Raw genomic sequence first — 18,311 nt, 5'->3', positions numbered from 1 at the left:
CTCGAGCAAACCCATGAACAAAGGGATGACAGTGATATAGTGGTACAGTGATGAAATTGTTCACTGTGGACAAGCTCTTATCACTAGCCCCTGTAGAAAGAAGGGAGGAGATGGAACAGTCAACCCGAAGCAATGCATTTACTTGAAATTAAAGCAAGCAAGAAAGTTCTCAAGGGAGAGATGTATTCTGGTCAGGATGGTAGCAGAGAGTATTTAGTTTTTCTCTTTTCTTGTTTCTGACTAAGGTGGTTAGCAAGCAAATTTTACTTAAGTTAGATGGTAGCTGCAATGAACTTCTAAAGTCAAGAAAAAATATTTGTACTTTACAATGACTCTGTTCTCTGTTTAGTAAGTGTAGGCACAACTAGTTTTCAGGATCATTCTGATTTCTAGGCAGAAGCTGATCACTTTGATCTTGATGTAGGGAAGATGTCAAGATAGTCTCAGCTTTGAGACCTGATCTTGTAACACTTCATTCTCTAGGCCCCTTTCTCAATTCACCCCCACCCTCTTTCTCATTGTTCCCTCTAAGGAATGTTCCAACTCCTGTTGGGGGAAAAGGTTGATGATTCTTCTGGCTTCTTGCTGAGAAAGGTGGAAGATGCCATGTGGACTTCTACAGGGGTCTATCTAGGCATCCTCTGTAGAAAACAGATGGAATTTCCTTTTGGGTTTGCATTTTGGCCACCACCTGGTGTTTAAGGAACACATTTACTAAAGTGTTTAGGGGGCATAGGTGACATATTTAAAACAGATTCGAAACCTTGGCAAGGGTAAAAATTGAGTAACAATAAAGTTTCCTGTCTTTAGATAAAGGCCATATCTATGTGGGGTCATAGGGAAGGTGGGATATCAGGAACCTCGTAGATTGTTCTGGATACAGATTTCACAAGTTCCTGTGACTGTCCCTATGGCTGTTTCTATAGAACCAATATTTGTTTATAACTAGCCAATCACTCTTAAGAGTTATTTCTCCCCAAAGGCCAGAAATTATGTAAGACTTCAATTACCTTCCAGAGCTTGTGTCAGGTAAATGAAAACAGAAACCTGCCCTCAGACTGTACTGTGTCAGGTAAATAAAAACAGAAACCTGCCCTCTGACTGAAATGATAAACATGATTCAGAACCCAGTGTTCTTTCCTTGTGGTATAGAGGGAAACCCCTTTAATGAAACTTACCCAGAGAACAAGGTCCATTTCAGGAGAAATTGCCGTATTGTGGACAGCTGTCTCAGTCATGTGATCTGCCAATCATTGCCCCGTGCCATCTGGTCTGAAAATCCTGATGCTCCCTGCAGTGCACTATCATGACCTCATGATAGTAAATAATATTGCCTCAATAGGTTCAGAGATTTGCCTTTTATGTTTGATGGAGGGTTTGAGGGAAAAACCCTCAATATTTTCCGCACTGCCGCATCCACGTGGAGAACTAGAAAAGCATATTTGGAATATGTGTAAGTAGATTTTAATCTTTTACCCATTTTTTAACCTGGGTTAAAGATACCAATTCTATTTTGGACGAAATGTCCTAGAGTTAAGGACTGAACTTCTATGACTGTTGTGTATGTCACTTATATGTACCCACCTTTTGAAACCCTCAGTTCAACAAAGGAAATTTCATCCATGAAGTAATTTTCCTGCAGGTTTTGGAGCACCTTATCCCAGCAGAGCTTGACTGGCATATGCTAATTTCAGAGCCTGTTGTAGGTGATGGTTTGAAGCCAGGTTTGAATTTCCAGGGTCTGAGGAAAGAAGGTTGTTGGCTTCTGGGGACAGACTTGCTGTAATTAAAACTACTGGGCTTTTCGGGCAGATAACTTCAACTCATCATAACTGCTTTAAGAATATTTTTGTTTATTTAGCAAATTAGAAATAGTGGTTTTACACATTGCTGATTTTAAAATTAAGCTCCAAAGAATTTTTAATCATTATTCACTTGATCTGGGAAGGAGCAATAGCACAGTGGGTAGGGTATTTGCCTTGATAGCGGCTGACCTGGGTTCGATTCCCCCGCCCCTCTCAGAGAGCCCAACAAGCTACCAAGATTATCTCACCCGCATGGCAGAGCCTGGGTAGCTACCTGTAGCATATCTTTTCTGCCAAAAACAGTAACAAGAAGTCTCACATGGAGATGTTACTGGTGCCTGCTCAAGCAAATCGATGAGCAACGGGATGACAGTAACAGTGATACAGTGATTCATTTGATCTGATTGAACTTGACTTCATAGAGTTTCTTTAAAAAATATTCCTCTCTTCATAAACCTCCTCACAATCTTTCTCAAATCACTGAATTCAATTTTGTTTTATCTTTTGACGTTTTCTCTTAGTCTGCTTGAAACTCCTGTCTTTATGAAAAACTCCTGTCTTTATCTTACTTTATGAAAAGAAACTCCAAGTTTCTTTTTGTCTTTCAGAGTACCTAAAAAAGTTTCATACACATACATATTGCTTCAAATTCACTTATTCCTCCATTCCTAACAAACTCTAAAAGTCAACAAAAATGTATATAGTTTGTGTTTTAAAATAATTATTCTCTCCTTTTCACACTTCAGTATCCAGTTGAACTTTCACAGGCAACTTTTCTAGAGTTGAGAGTAGAGAGACTTTCTCACCACAGCCATAAGAAAGGTTTACAAGGCCCTTTGATTGACTTTTCTTATTTTGTGGCTCAACTTTGTTTCACAATACATTTTGAATTGTTTATTCAACAGTAGTACAACAGCTGGGGCACTTGCCTTGCACCTGGTCCACTGGAGTTTGATCTCTTGCAACTCATATGGTGACCCAAGTCCTACCAGATTTGATCCCTAGGAGCAGAACCATGAGTAAGCCCTGAGCACCACTTGGTGTGGCCCCCAAACAAAAACAAAACAAATAAATTTATCATTTTTATGTTTTAAATCAGAATTCATAACTTTCAAATGATAGTCAATATAAGACCATGTACATCAGCATCCCCAAGTCTCCCTCATACTGAGGAGGAACACAGTTTCCTCAGCTGAAAGGAACACTATGGCATAAAGCCAAGAAGTGAGAAAGTCAATAAAGGCAGCACCCAAACCCACTTAAGGTGACAAAGTGTCTCTGACAGGAGGAAGAAACAGATTCAAAGTTTCCAGAAGACTTAAATTCTTGGGATTGGAGAGATAGGTCAATATGAGAGATAGTACAGTATGTAGGAGCTTGCTTTGCACTTGGCTGACCCATGTCTGATCCCCAACATTTCATATGGTCCCCAGATCCCAGGAATAAGTCCTCAGTGCAGAGCCAGGATTAATCCTTAACACCTCAGTGTGTGATGACACCCAAACAAACAAAAATTGATTTCTGTCCTTTGCATCTTTTTATTTTCAGTCTTTACTATCAGGGAGAAGAGCAGCACGATCCCTCAGGCCCCTTTAAAATAAGCCGATGCTTTCTGAAGGGAACTTTTATTATCAAATGTATGGAATTCAGGGTATATATTTTATTTCATCTACCAGCTCCTTGAAAAAAAAGATTTTTATAGACTTTTCTCTTAAACACCATGATTTATCAAGTTGTTTGTGATACAGTTGTGTCAGGTATTCAATGTTTCAAAGCCAGCCCCACCATCATTGTGGCCTTCCTTCCATATATAATCCTGTTTCCCATCTACCAATCAAGCCTGCTCCCTTAGCAGGTACAAACAAATTCATTTCATATTTCTTGTTACATCACAAAAACAAGTTGAATTATTAAAAAAAAAGACTCATCATCATCATCATCATCATCATCATCGTCATCCCATTGATGGTTGAATTTCTCGAGCAGTCTTAGTAACATCTCCATTCATCCTAGCCCTGAAATTTTATTGGCCTTTCTTTTCTCATCCTTTCCAATGATGATGCATTGGAGGCTCTTTCAGGGTCAAAGGAATGAGACCCATCAATAAAAGCTCAATAAAAGAAAATTTGTGGATCTTGCGCTGGGAGGGAGATGCGTGCTGAAAGTAGACTAGAGACTGAACACGATGGTTAGTCAATACCCCTGTTGCAAACCACAATACCCAAAAGGAGAGAGAGAGAACAAATTGGAATGCCCTGTCACAGAGGTGGGGTGGGGTGGTGGGGAATGGGATGGGGGCGGAGGGATACTGGGTTCATTGGTGGTGGAGAATGGACACTGGTGGAGGGATGGGCTCTTGAACATTGCATGAGGGAAAAAGAAGCACGAAAAGGTGTGAATCTGTATCTGTACCCTCACTGTGACTCACTAAAAGAAAAAAAAAAGTAAATTTATGATGATATTTCTATCTCACAATGGTGCTACGAAAGTCAGTGTCTGAGAATTTACTGAGATATCTGGTGTTAGTTGAACCTTCTCTATGTTTTTTTACTCCTGAGCTTCATGAGTTCAAGTTTCCCATTCGATTTGCAGCGGTCCTACCGGACTGAGAATACTATGACATTTGGAGATGTTGCATGGTTGCTCTATGAGGCTGCATGCTCCAAAATCTATGAAACTAGAAAGACTTGTTGGTTTGGCCGTTTGATGAAATTTACCTGTAGAGCTTGGTTATTTCTATGCTGGTGGGTGTCTGCTATGACCGGGGTCTGCTGTGCTTTCAGGCAGAAAGAAAAATTGGCCTTTTCTCCCCGCCCTGATGAGGCCCTGAGTTGCTGCCCATGAATGGCTCCTCTGGCTTCTGAATGTCCATGATCCCAGAGGCATAGAAACCAATCTCAGAGCCCAGCGGCTTTTGGCAGAAATGCATCTGGACCGTGCATTAAACTACAGTGATGTGCCATCTCGAGTGGGGAAAGGTGTTTGTTCCTTCCACCTTTTCACCCAGGTGTCAGCATGGTGGCCGCCATCTTTCAGAGACTATTAAAGAGCCAAGTACTAGACTACAGTGGTGAGACATACGTGGCCTCAGGAGATGGGGGGTGGAACTGGCCCTTCTCCCCACCCTGATGAGCCCAAAGTTGCTGCCCATGAACGGCTCCTCTGGCTCTTGAACAGCCATGATCCCAGAGGCCCACAAGCCAATCTCAGAACCCAGTGGCTTTGGGCAGAAATCCCTCCAGATTTATTACTAAAATATCAGAAACCCAAACTCGCACAGCTGCTATCGTGTGACATTATATGCTCTTCATAATCAGCAATAGAAAACAAATTATATAATGATGCCTTTTCCGCAGGTCTGATTGTTGGGGAAATTTCCAAATAATAATGGTGGGTCTGTTGTCGAAATATTTAATGTGATCAAAGTGGAGAGAAAGTAAAGTGGAAATCTTCTGCCACACAGGCAGGGGGAGCGGTGAAATGGGGGAATACTGAGGTTCTTGGTGGTGGAAAATGTGCACTGATGAGGGATGAGTGTTTGAACATTGTATAACCAAGACTTAAGCTAAAAAACTTTGTGACTGTTCTGACAGTGATTCAATAATAAAAAAAGGAAAATCTGCATGCCCCCATTACAAGAAGCCCCCCAAGTTTTCACCCTGGACCTACCTGGGGAGATTCAGCAGTATCAATTCCTTTTGAAAAAAAGTTATTCTATACAAAGACAATCTACAGAATGGGAAAGGATATTTACCCAATACCCATCAGATAAGGGGTTGATATCAAGGGTATATAAAGGACTGGTTGAACTCTACAAGAAGAAAACATCCAACCCCATTAGAAAATGGGGAGAAGAAATGAACAGAAACGTTCCCAAGGAAGAGATACGAATGGCCAAAAGGCACATGAAAAAGTGCTCTACATCACTAATCATCAGGGAGATGCAGATCAAAACAACCATGAGATACCACCTCACACCACAGAGACTGGCACACATCCAAAAGAACAAAAGCAACCGCTGTTGGAGAGGATGTAGGGAGAAAGGGACCTTTCTACACTGCTGGTGGGAATGTTGACTGGTTTAGCCCTTTTGGAAAACAATATGGACACTTCTCAAAAAATTAGAAATTGAGCTCCCATTTGACTCAGCAATACCACTGCTGGGAATATATCCCAGAGAAGCAAAAAAGTATAGTCGAAATGACATCTGCACTTAAATGTTCATCGCAGCACTATTTATAATAGCCAGAATCTGGAAAAAGCCCGAGTGCCCTAGAACAGATGACTGGTTGAAGAAACTTTGGTACATCTATACAATGGAATACTATGCAGCTGTTAGAAAAAAGGAGGTCATGAATTTTGCATATAAGTGGATCAGCATGGAAAGTATCATGCTAAGTGCAATGAGTCAGAAAGAGAGAGACAGACAGAAAGATTGCACTCATCTGTGGAATACAGAATAACAGAGTAGGAGACTAACACCCAAGAATAGTAGAAATAAGTACCAGGAGGTTGACTCCAAGACTTGGAAGCTGGCCTCACATTCTGGGGAGAGGGCAGCTTAGATAGAGAATGGAACACCAAGTAAAATGTGGTTGGAGGCCATGCGGGGTAAGGGTGATGTGTGCTGAATATAGACTAGAGACTGAACACAATGGCCACTCAACACCTTTATTGCAAACCACAACACCTAATTAGAGAGAGAGAGAATTAAAGGGAATACCCTGCCACAGTGGCAGGGTGGGGTGGGGGGAGATGAGATTGGGGGGGTGGGAGGGATGCTGGGTTTGTTTGTTGTGGAGAATGGGCACTGGTGAAGGTATGGGTTCTCAAACTTTGTATGAGGAAAACATGAGCACGAAAATGTATAAATCTGTAACTGTACCCCCAAGGTGACTCACAAATTCAAAATAAATAAATTTAAAAAATAGTTATTCTTGGGGCTGGAGCAACAGCACAGTGGGTAGGGCGTTTGCCTTGCACGCGGCCGACCCGGGTTCGATTCCCAGCATCCCAGGAGTAATTCCTGAGTGCAGAGCCAGGAGTAACCCCTGTGCATCGCCAGGTGTGACCCAAAAAGTAAAAAAAAAAAAATAGTTATTCTAATTGTAAGATAGTATAGCCATTCCATTTCAAATAAGTTTACTTTGGGTTGGAGGTCCAGGATGATTTCTTATTTTCAGGAGATATTGTCTTTTATGGAGTAATATATCAGTTTGAAGTTTAACCTCATTCAAAGATAATCTCACAGAAACACTCAGGATAATGTTTGACCAGATGTTGGGTGTCCTGTGACTTAGTCAACCTGACACATAAAACGACCAATCACATCATTACTGCTCATGATAAAAAAAAATACTCTCAGAAATGAGGAAAAGAGGAAAATTTTATTTTGTTGAAACTTGGAGGTTGTAATAAAATGTTAAATTGTATTTTTAGATGGAAATCACTGAAACTCAAGAATAAAGATAACAGTTATGTAAGAAAAATGTTAACTCTACCTCCTAAAGAGAATGGATTTCAGGACTAACCAAAGATTCAGAATTAGATGAAAACAACTCCAAGAATCAAGAATTTTAGGAAGCATTTAAACTCTCTCATCTGGTGCTACTACCAACAAGCATGAATTCTTCCTAGCTTTCCCCAGTCTTTCATGATTGCTGACCAGCCTTGATCCTCTGGTATATTTAATGCTTTGATTTATAATAATATCATGTCACAGAGAAGGGAAGGATTGAAAGCATCAAGCAACAGTGTAAAAGCAACCAAACCCTGGGTAATTGTCTTTTGATCTTCAGAAGCACCTGTTGGTGTGAAACAAGTTAAAGATGTCTCATTAGACATTTTTAACGACTGGGTTGTGGAAGGAATCACTGTCATTGTCTTTAAAAGAGAGAGAGAGATAAAGAAAGAGGTCGAGATAGAGAGAAAGAAGAGAAAACATGCAAAAACACCTTGCAGTTGAGTGTTTTTATATTTTTCTTATGAATGTCTAGGTATGTTATTGCAGAACCTTATGAAGTGGTCATTTAGATTTATGGAGGAGTATTTTTGTCCACTGCCATATACGTTTAAGGGATCCTTCCGACTCTATGCTTGGAGACCATTCCTGGCCGTGCTCCAGGGATGATGTGGTGTCATGGACCAAACCAGTGCTGCCTCAGGCAAGCCTAGCACCTCAACTCCTGCCCTATCTCTTCTGCTTACATTTTTCTTGAAAGTGTTTTTCTATATATCTACCTAACCCTCTACTCTTTATGTATTTATTTAATCTATGTGGCCGTGTCTCTATCATCTACTACCTATCAGTTAGCATCTACAATCCAGGTTCAACCTCTAATTCCAGTTCAGCACCGAGGATTTCAATGTATTTTCTCCAGGTCTCTATTTTTGGTTCTCCCATTAACAAGTTATGTTTACTTCGGAATGTTTCTTCCTCACACAGGACTCAGCTCCCATCACTGCCGCAGCTCCACAGGGCAGGCCCCTCCTCTCCTCACTAAGATTCTGATACTAGATCCAGGTTCCCACTGCTCCCTGCCACCCTCACTGCATCTGTACCCTGCTCTGATAAATGGCACCATTTCTCCTTGTTATGGTTGTAATAACTCTCTTTCTCCCTAAATAGTGCATATTTACTGAAAAAAAAAGAGAAAGGTGCGGAAATAAATCCCATAAAATATAGACAATGGAAGAAGCAAATGATGTTTAAAGTTCCCTAATCCCAAATCCCTTGCTACCATTTTGACATGCTGCCTGGCTTTTCTCATTGGAATTCCCCTTCACTACCTTGTCAAGGGTGGTTCTCTCTAGAGTTAATTTTTTTTTGTTTGTTTGTTTGATTGGTTTCAGGTCACGCCAGGTAGTACTCAAGGGCTATTACTGACTCTATAGTAAGTATTTACCTTTGCTGGTACTTAGAGAACCATTTGTGGTACAGGGATCAAATCAGATTTGGTTGCATGCAGTGCATTATTCTAAGCTCTGTTCTATCTCTCTGACCCTCTGTGCACTGTTTTTGTCCTTCGTGTTTCCTGTGTGAATAAATATTCTTGCAAAATCCTCAGTGTATGTTTGCCTCACTTGTTCCCTGGCTGTATTGAGAGGTGGCTACATACAACAGTGCTTAAAATGCAAATGCCCCAATTAAACATCATTGTATCATGCTGTTACTTGGTCCCCTCCACTTCAGCTTCAAAAAAACTGAGCAACACTGCCCCCCAATGGAAATTCTGAAATACTACTCCAGGGAGAGAGTAGCACTGTGACTGTAGTAGCACTCTCATGCAGTTCTTCATGGATTTGGTTTAGCAGGTACCATAATGTCTCCATTGTGAGACTTGTTGTTACTGTTTTGGACATATTGAATATGCCACGAGTAGCTTGCCAGACTCTGCCATGTGGGCGGGATACTCTCGGTAGCTTGCCAGGCACTCCGAGAGGGACAGAAGAATCAAACCCGAGTCAGCCACATGTAAGGCAAACACCCTACCTGCTGTGCTAAGTAGCAGATATCAAGTTAGTATTGAATGGGCAGGTAAGTTGCAGCCTGGTTGTATTAAGGGCCGTGATTAAAAGTGTAAAAATGTGACGACTATAACCTATTCTGATAGTAACAGGCCTTTCAACTCTTTTCTCATCCTTATTTTCTATCGATTCATAAGGGGCTATTTGGATAAAATGAGTTTATTTTCTTGTAACTGTATAGTCTATGACTCAGAGGGAGCAATGTAATTTGTCAGTCTAAAACTCCAGTTACATAACTTGGAATATACATGGAACTTTAGACTTCAATACAGAACACAAAGCTGTTGTACATTGAACACTAAAGGTATTCCAGCATCTCCTATTGGCTGTCTAGTAGGAAGTTACTTGTATAGAGTGAGATAACACAATCATGTTCAGTCACATGAAGGAAAAGCATGAACTCTGGCTCATACTACTCCAGATTCTAGTTTCACCCTTTCTGAACCTTACCATCATTAAAAAAGGATCCTCTCTCAGAAATCAATCTATATTTAATTTAATGATAAACAAACTATCAGGCATTCAACAATATAAAATATTTGTACCTACTATTTTAGGACTACTATCATAAGACAGTCCCTACTCATTTTCCATAATTACCACACCATATTTGATGGGGTTTAAATAATAGGCAACAAATCATAGAGGGAAATATATGTATGTATGTATATATATATATATATGACTGAGAACACCTGTAAAGGTGATTAGAGGCTATCCCAAAAGCCTCCATCACTCTCAAAGAGCCCAGCAAGCTCCTGAGAGTATCCCACCCACACGGTAGAGCCTGGCAAGCTACTCATGGCATACTTGATATGGCAAAAACAGTAGCAATGATGATCCTCATTCCCCTGACCCTGAAAGAGCCCCCAATACACCATCAGGCTACACTAGCATGCAAAAGGGATGAATGGAGACATTACTGGTGCCCACTAGAGCAAATTGATGAACAATGGGATGACAGTGATACAGTGTTTTTGATAAATCTGGGTACCTTTGAATTTAACTTTGCTACATGAGTTTCATGATTTCATTAACATAGTTAATCACTTTCAGTGGTTGATTTCTTTTTAGTGATAGTAATTTTATCCTTGTGAGACATGCTTCATGAAAGCAGGTATTTCCCTCCTACATTACCCATTTTCAGATCTCAGACTTGACTTTTTGGCACATAACAGATACCCAGGAAATATTTGTAAAAGAAAGGTATTAGGGAATTGCATGAAATAACATGTGCAGCATCCATAACTAAGTAGCCATACTTTGCTATGAAATTTTTGCTACAAATTTTCTAATACTTTGAGTTCAGACATTCTTTTATTTTGGCTAATAGACTGGATAGAGGGTTTTCACTGAATCCTCCTTTGCTCATTTCAATTTGTATATCATGTATATGTGCTAACTAGATTTTCAAAAGTTATTAAAATGGACAAATACAAAAGCACTGGGAGGAGATTTATTAAGTATATACCTAAGATCCCACCTACACAGCACTGTAGCACTGACTCACTGTCATTCCGGTGTTCACCAATTTGCTTTCGTGGGCATCAGTTACATCTCCATTGTGAGACTTGTTATTACTGTTTTTGGCATATAAATTAGCCACGAGGAGCTTCCTAGGCTCTGCCTTTAGGCGAGATACCCTCGGTAGCTTGCTGGGCTCTCCAAGAGGGAAACTCAGCAGTAGGAAATTTAATTCCAGCTGGATTGAACAGTTAAAACTGAATTTCCTGGAGTGTGCGGTCACATTTGCAGCCCTGAGAGGGACTGAGGAATTGAACCCAGGTTGGCCGCGTTAAAGTACATATATATCTGTATATATATAAATATGCATGCATATATATGGAAACATTAAATAGAAACAACATTTTAAATGGAAACAAAAAACAAAGGCCCATCATCATTGATTATCAGGAAATGTAAATCAATAAAGAGTGGGATATCATCTCACACCAGTGAGATGAGGCCATATTCAGAAATCTGAAAACAACTAGTACTGGTGGGGGTGATGGAAATGTTACACTCATTTATTCTTTTTTTTTTCCTTTTTTATAATTTATTTATTTTTAATTAGAGAATCACCGTGAGGGTACAGTTACAGATTTATACACTTTTGTGCTTATACTTCCCTCATACAAAGTTCGGGAACCCATCCCTTCACCAGTGCCCATTCTCCACCACCCGTAAACCCGGCGTCCCTCTCACCCTCCCCACTCCCATCTCCCCCCCATCCCACCCTGCCACTGTGGCAGGGCATTCCCTTCTGTTCTCTCTCTCTAATTAGCTGTTGTGGTTTGCAATAAAGGTGTTGAGTGGCCGCTGTGCTCAGTCTCTAGCCCTCATTCAGCCCGCAACTCCCTTCCCCCACATGGCCTTCAACTACAATGTAGTTGGTGATCGCTTCTCTGAGTTGCCCTTTCCCCGGAACGTGAGGTCAGCCTCGAAGCCATGGGGTCAACCTCCTGGTACTTATTTCTACGGTTCTTGGGTATTAGTCTCCCACTCTGATATTCTATATACCATAGATGTACACTCATTTATTCTTTGTTAGAGTATAAACTGGTCATTCTCTGTGCAGAACAGTAAAAGGACCTTTACAAAATTGAAAATGGAACCTGGAGAGAATTCATTGGCACTACGGTCCCCCAAGCACCACCACGAGTGTTCCTTCAGCATAAAGCCCTGAGTCTGCTAGGTGTGGTCTCTCCTAAAAATTGAAAATAAAATTATCTATATGATCCAGTGATTTCAAACCTTGGAATCTAGCCCCAAAGCATAGAAGAATAATTCAAAAGCTATATGCACATTGAAGTTCCTTATAGTACTGTTTATAGTAGCCATGATACAAACAACACACAGGCCCAACACCGGATGAGTAGGCAAGGAAATTATGGTGTGTGTGTACAATGAAATACAAGTTAGCCGTAAGAAAGATAGATAGAACTAGATAGTGTCATATTACCTATCATAAGACAGATGGAGAAAGACCAACACCTGATTATGTCAGACATATGTAGTATATAAAGAAACAAAGCAAGGAGATAAACATGGGTAGTGAAAACAAATCCTTAGTGCTCTAACAGAATTGAAGTTACCTACTGAGGGGAGGAGGCGTTGTGTGGAAATGGGAGAATAACAGAGACATATGAACTGTAGCAAAGGGATATTTGCAATTTAGTAGTAGGTGTAGTAGAGTAATGTTGCATACCTAAGGCATAAATCATAACAGCATGATAAATAATTTTATCTCAGTGATAGTAAGTCTTAACAAAGACAAAAGATGAAAAACAGTGTTTGGGCATTCCTACACCTGAAATCAATAATTAAACCCCAACGTATTTTTATTTGTATTATCAATCCCAAGTGAATGCCATGCCCACAGTTTACGAAATCACTGTATCACTTACTGTCTTCCCATTGCTTATAGATTTGCTCGAGCAGGCACCAGTAACGTCTCCATTGTGAGACTTGTTGTTACTGTTTTGGGCATATCAAATACTCCACGGGTAGCTTGCCAGGCTCTGCCATGGGGGAGGGGCACTCTTGGTAGTTTGCCGGTCTCTCCAAAGGGATGGAGGAATTGAACCCAGGTAGGTCATGTGCAAGGCAAACGGCTTACCTGCTATGTTATCATACAAGTGAAAAAGGTTGAACTTGGAGTGGATTCAATATTTGAATTCTTAGCCCAATCTGAGTTCCAGAACTGTTTCTCTCAATCATGTATAAAGCATGGGCACTACAGTACTTCTGGGAAGTCTGATCATCTGAAACACTGGTTCCTCTAGTCCCTGATATAGGCCCCTCCAATTTCCTGTAATTTCTTTCTCTCTGAGTGCATCAGTGGGCTAGACTACAAGAGTTTGCGCGGCCACAAATGCGGCCACGGGATTCAAAGACCTTTGTTTTATTGTCTCTTATTTTTTTGTTTATCTAATTTGTTTTATAGTCTTTTTTTATTTTTAATTTTTTTGGTTTTTGGGTCACACCCAGCGATACACAGGGGTTACTCCTGGCTCTGCACTCAGGAATTACTCCTGGCGGTGCTTGGGGGACCATATGGGATGCTGGTATTCGAACCTGGGTCTGTCGCTTGCAAGGCAAACGCCCTACCCTCTGTGCTATCGCTCAAGCCCCAGTCTTTTGTTTTTAAAAAATAAAATAAAACTATTTACACCATAGAAAGACAAAATATATAGGAACAAAATCTCAAAAACACAAAAGACCTTATTGCAAATAACTATTTATGTTTGAAAGGAATAAAATTAGAAACAAATAAATAGAAAAACATATGACATCAATTGTTAGACAATAACTGTAGGATAACATTGGTTTGTCCTTTCTCCCTTGCTACAGAGAGCTTAGGTTTTTTGGGTTGCATCCATCACAGTGCTCCTGAGTCACTCCCATTCCTTTTTTTTTGTCTGTAACCGCTTGTCTGTGCTCTCTTCACCAACCAGTTGATCAGCTTTTTTCCCCTAATAAGACTCTGTTAACTTGTAAGGTCAGATTCCTCAGAATTCTATGATTTTATATGTATGAGTGAAATATTGCCTTTCTCCCCTCCTTATGTCTTTTGAATAATTTACTTTAAAGCAATGTCCTTTTTGTATAGACACAGGAAAACAGTTAATATTTTGCTTTTGAAACTTGGGAGTAAATTGTCTCCAAACACTGCACTCTGGGACATCTGCTTCCTTGACTTAAGCCTCAGTTGCCTTTAGCACTCCAAAGCAGGGTCCCGACGAGGGACTGAATAGACCCAGGGCAAGCTGTGAGCTACCCTGGCATCTAAATGAGCCGGGCCAAAATGCCACGATACTCAACTATATGCTGAGATCATGGTCATGGACAAATGCTGTCGTGATCCAAGAGTAAGGACGAGATTAGGACCCTCCTAGGGATAGGAAAGACTAATTCGGCCTGAGCACTGTAGTCTGAGATAGAGATGACCCCAGGAGAGCAATTCTATAAGCTTAATGTATCTCTTATTGGGTCATACAAAATAATTAATATTATGAATGCTTATACGTTAGTTGGACAAGGAGAGGAGAAACACACCCATTGGATTCAGCTCTTGGGTGGGTCGTCCTGCTGAAAGAGAATCTGTCCTAGAAGAAGCATCCCCTGAGATGAAGGGAGAATGTCAACATGGCTCTCTCCTGGGCAACTGTGTTGTAAGTCTCAGCTTTGGGGCCTGATATTGTAACATTTCATTCTCTAGGCCTTTTTCTCCATCTAGCCCTACCCTCTTTTTATAATTTTAAAAATTTTAAATCATTAAAAAATTTTTTTAATGTTTTATTAGTGAATCACCATGAGGTACAGTTACAAACTTATGAACATTCGTGTTGCCATTTCAGTCACACAGTGATCGTTTACCCATCTCTCCACCACTGCCCATTCTCCTCCACCAATGTTCCCAGTATCCCTCCCACCACATTTACCTGATCCCCCACCACCCCACCCTGCCTCTATGGCAGGGCATTCCCTTTTGTCCTCTCTCCTTTTGGGTGTTGTATTTTGCAATAGAGGTATCGAGTGGCCATCATGTTCGGTGTCTAGTCTACTTTCGGCACACATCTTTCGACCAGAATTGATCCTCCCAACATGCTCTGCTTGGTGTTCCCTTCTCTATCTCAGCTGCCTTTTCCCCCAGCAGGTGAGGCCAGTTCCAAACATGTGGGGCAAACCTCCTGGTCCTTATTTTTACTACTTCTGGGTGTGAGTCTCCCATTCTGTTACTTTATATTCCACAGATGAGTGCAATCTTTCTATGCGTATCTCTCTCTTTCTGACTCATTTCACTTAACATACTTTCCATGTTGATCCATTTATATGCAAATTTCATGACTTCATATTTTTCTAACAGCTGCGTAGTATTCCACTGTGTAGATGTACCCAAGTTTCTTTAACCAGTGATCTGTTTTGGGGCACCCCAATTTTTTCCAGAATTTGGCTATTGTAAACAGTGCTGCAATGAAGATACAAATGCAGATGTCATTTCTACTATACCTTTTTGCCTCTCTGGGATATATTCCCAGGTGTGGTATTGCTGGGTCAAATGGGAGTTCAATTTCTAATTTTTTGAGAATCGTCCATATTGTTTTCCAAAAGGGCTGAACCAGTTGGCATTCCCACCAGCAGTGAAGGAGATTCCCTTTCTCCCTACATTCATGCCAACACTGGTTACTTTTGTTATTTTGGATGTGGGTAGGTCTTTGTGGTGTGAAATGATATCTCATTGTTCTTTTAATATGAAGCTCCCTGATGATTAATGATGTAGAGCCTTTTCTCATGTGTCTTTTAGCCATTCGCATTTCTTCTTTGAGAAAATTTCTGTTCATTTCCACCCCTCATTTTCTGATGGGGTTGGATGTTTTCTTCTTGCAGAGTTCAACCAGTGCCTTGTACATCCTTGATATCAACCCCTAATCAGATGAGTATTGGGTGAAAATCCTTTCCCATTCTGCAGACTGTCTTTGTATTCTGGTCACTGTATCTTTTGAGGTGCAGAAGCTTCTCAGTTTAAGGCAGTCACATTTGTTTATCTCTGCTTCCACTTGCTCGGCCAATGGTGTGTCACCTTTAAAGATATCTTTAGCTTCAATGTAGTGGAGGGTTTTGCCGACCTTGTCTTCAATGTACCTGATGGATTCTGGTCTGATGTTGAAGCCTTGAATCCATTTTGATATGACTTTTGTGCATGGTGTTTGGTGGAGGTCTGAGCCCATTCTTTGCACATAGCTGTCCAGGTGTGTCAGCACCATTTGTTAAAGAGGCTTTCTTTGCTCCATTTCACATTTCTTGCTCCCTTATCAAAGATTAGATGGTCATATGTTTGAGGGTGTGTGTCGGTATATTCAACCCTATTCCATTGGTCTGTGGCTCTTTTATTCCAGTACCATGCTGTTTGAATCATTACCGCTTTGCAGTAGAGTTTGAGGTTGGGGTAGGTGATGCCTCCCTTCGTATTTTTCCCAAGAAATTGTTTTGGCTATTCGTGGGTGCTTATTGTTCCATATGAATTTCAGGAGTGTTTGCTCCATTTCTTTGAAGAATGTCATGGGTATCCTTGTAAGGATTGCATTGAATAATGCATTGGGGAGAATTGCCATTTTGCAATGTTAATTTTCCCCATCCATGAGCAGGTGATATGTTTCCATTTCCTCATGTCCTCTTTTATTTCTTGAAGTAGCGTTTTGTAGTTTTTTTTTTGTACAGGTTCTTTACCTCCTTAGTTAAGCTGATTCTGAGGTACTTGATTTCCTGAGGCATAATTGTGAAGGGAATTGTTTTTCTCGTGTCACTTTCTTCTCTCTTATTATTTGCTTATAAGAAGGCCATGGACATTTGGGTATTGATTTTTCGCCTGAAACTTTGCTATACAAGTCTATTGTTTCTAGGAGTTTCTTGGTAGAAGTTTCAGGGTTCTCTAAATATAGTTTCATATCATATGCGAATAGTGAGAGCTTGATTTCTTCCTTTCCTACCTGAATGCCCTTAACATCTTTTTCTTGCCTAATCAATATTGCAAGTACTTCCAGTACTATATTGAACAGAAGTGGTGAGAGTGGGCATCCTTGTTTCGTTCTTGGTCTTAGAGAGAAGGCTTTTAATTTTTCCCCATTGAGGAAGATAAATGCCATAGGCTTGTGGTAGATGACTTTGACTATATTGAGGAAAGTACCTATTGTACCCATTTTGGCAGGAGATTTCATTATAAATGGGTGCTGGATCTTTTCAAATGCTTTCTATTGATATGATTATATGGTTTTTATCTTTTCATTTGTTAATATGATGGATTATGTTGATTGATTTCCAAATGTTAAACATCCTTACATCCCCAGAATGAATTCCATTTGGTCATGGTGTATGATCTTTTTGATGAGTTGTTGGATTCTATTTGCTAATATTTTGTTGAGGATCTTCGCATTTATGTTCATCAGGGATATCGGCCTGTAGTTTTCTTGTTTTGTGGTATCTTTGTTTGCTTTTGGTATTAGGGAGATATGTGCCTTATAGAAACTGTTTGGGAGAGTTTCTCTTTCTTCAATTTCCTGGAAAAGCTTGAGAAGAACTGGCAATAGGTCCTGTTTATATGTTTGGAAGAATTCACTAGTGAATCCATCTGGACCTCGGCTTTTGTTTTTCGGAAGACTTTTGATTACAGTTTCAATTTCTTTGATATTAATAGGTCTATTCAGCTATTCCAGATCTTCTTGGTTCAACTTTGGGAGATAATAGAAATTCAGGAAATTATCCACTTCTTCTAGGTTCTCTTGTTTCATAGCATACAACCTTTCAAAGTAGTCTCTGATGATCTTTTGAATTTTTTTGGTTTCTGATGTGAGAGCCCCCTTTTTCATTTCTTATTCAGTTTATTAGGGTTCTGTCTTTCTTTGTGAGCCTTGCTAGTGGTCTATCAATCTTTTTTATTTCATCAAAGATTCAGCTCTTGGGTTCATTGATCTTTTGGATTGATTTTTGCGTTTCCATGTCATTAATTTATACTCTAAATTTTGTTATTTCTTTCGTACTGCCTAGTTTGGGATCCTTTTACTGGTCCTTTTCTTTCTTTCTTTCTTTTCTTTTTTTTTTTTGCTTTTTGGGTCACACCCAGCCATGCTCAGGGGTCACTCCTGGCTCTGCACTCAGGAATTGCCCCTGATCATGCTCAGGAGACCATGTGGGATGCTGGGAATCAAACCCTGGTCGGCCGCGTACAAGACAAATGCCCTACCCACTGTGCTGTCACTCCAGCCCCTGTTGGTCCTTTTCTAAAGAAAATTTTCTATACAGAGATGACTAATTCAACTAGATAAAATAGATCTTAGGTCTATGAAACAAGAACAGTAGCACAGTTATATCAGAAAATTGTTTTCTATAGCACATATGACATTAAAACATTCTTTTTTTTTAAAAAAGTTATTAGTGAATCACTTTAAGGTACAGTTACAGACTTACAAAATTTCGTGCTTG

The sequence above is a fragment of the Sorex araneus genome, chromosome 5 (genome assembly GCF_027595985.1).
Source record: "Sorex araneus isolate mSorAra2 chromosome 5, mSorAra2.pri, whole genome shotgun sequence".
In the NCBI taxonomy this organism is placed as follows: Eukaryota; Metazoa; Chordata; class Mammalia; order Eulipotyphla; family Soricidae; genus Sorex; species Sorex araneus.
The sequence above is the reverse complement of the archived record's forward strand: the minus strand, read 5'-3'. Positions refer to the sequence as shown.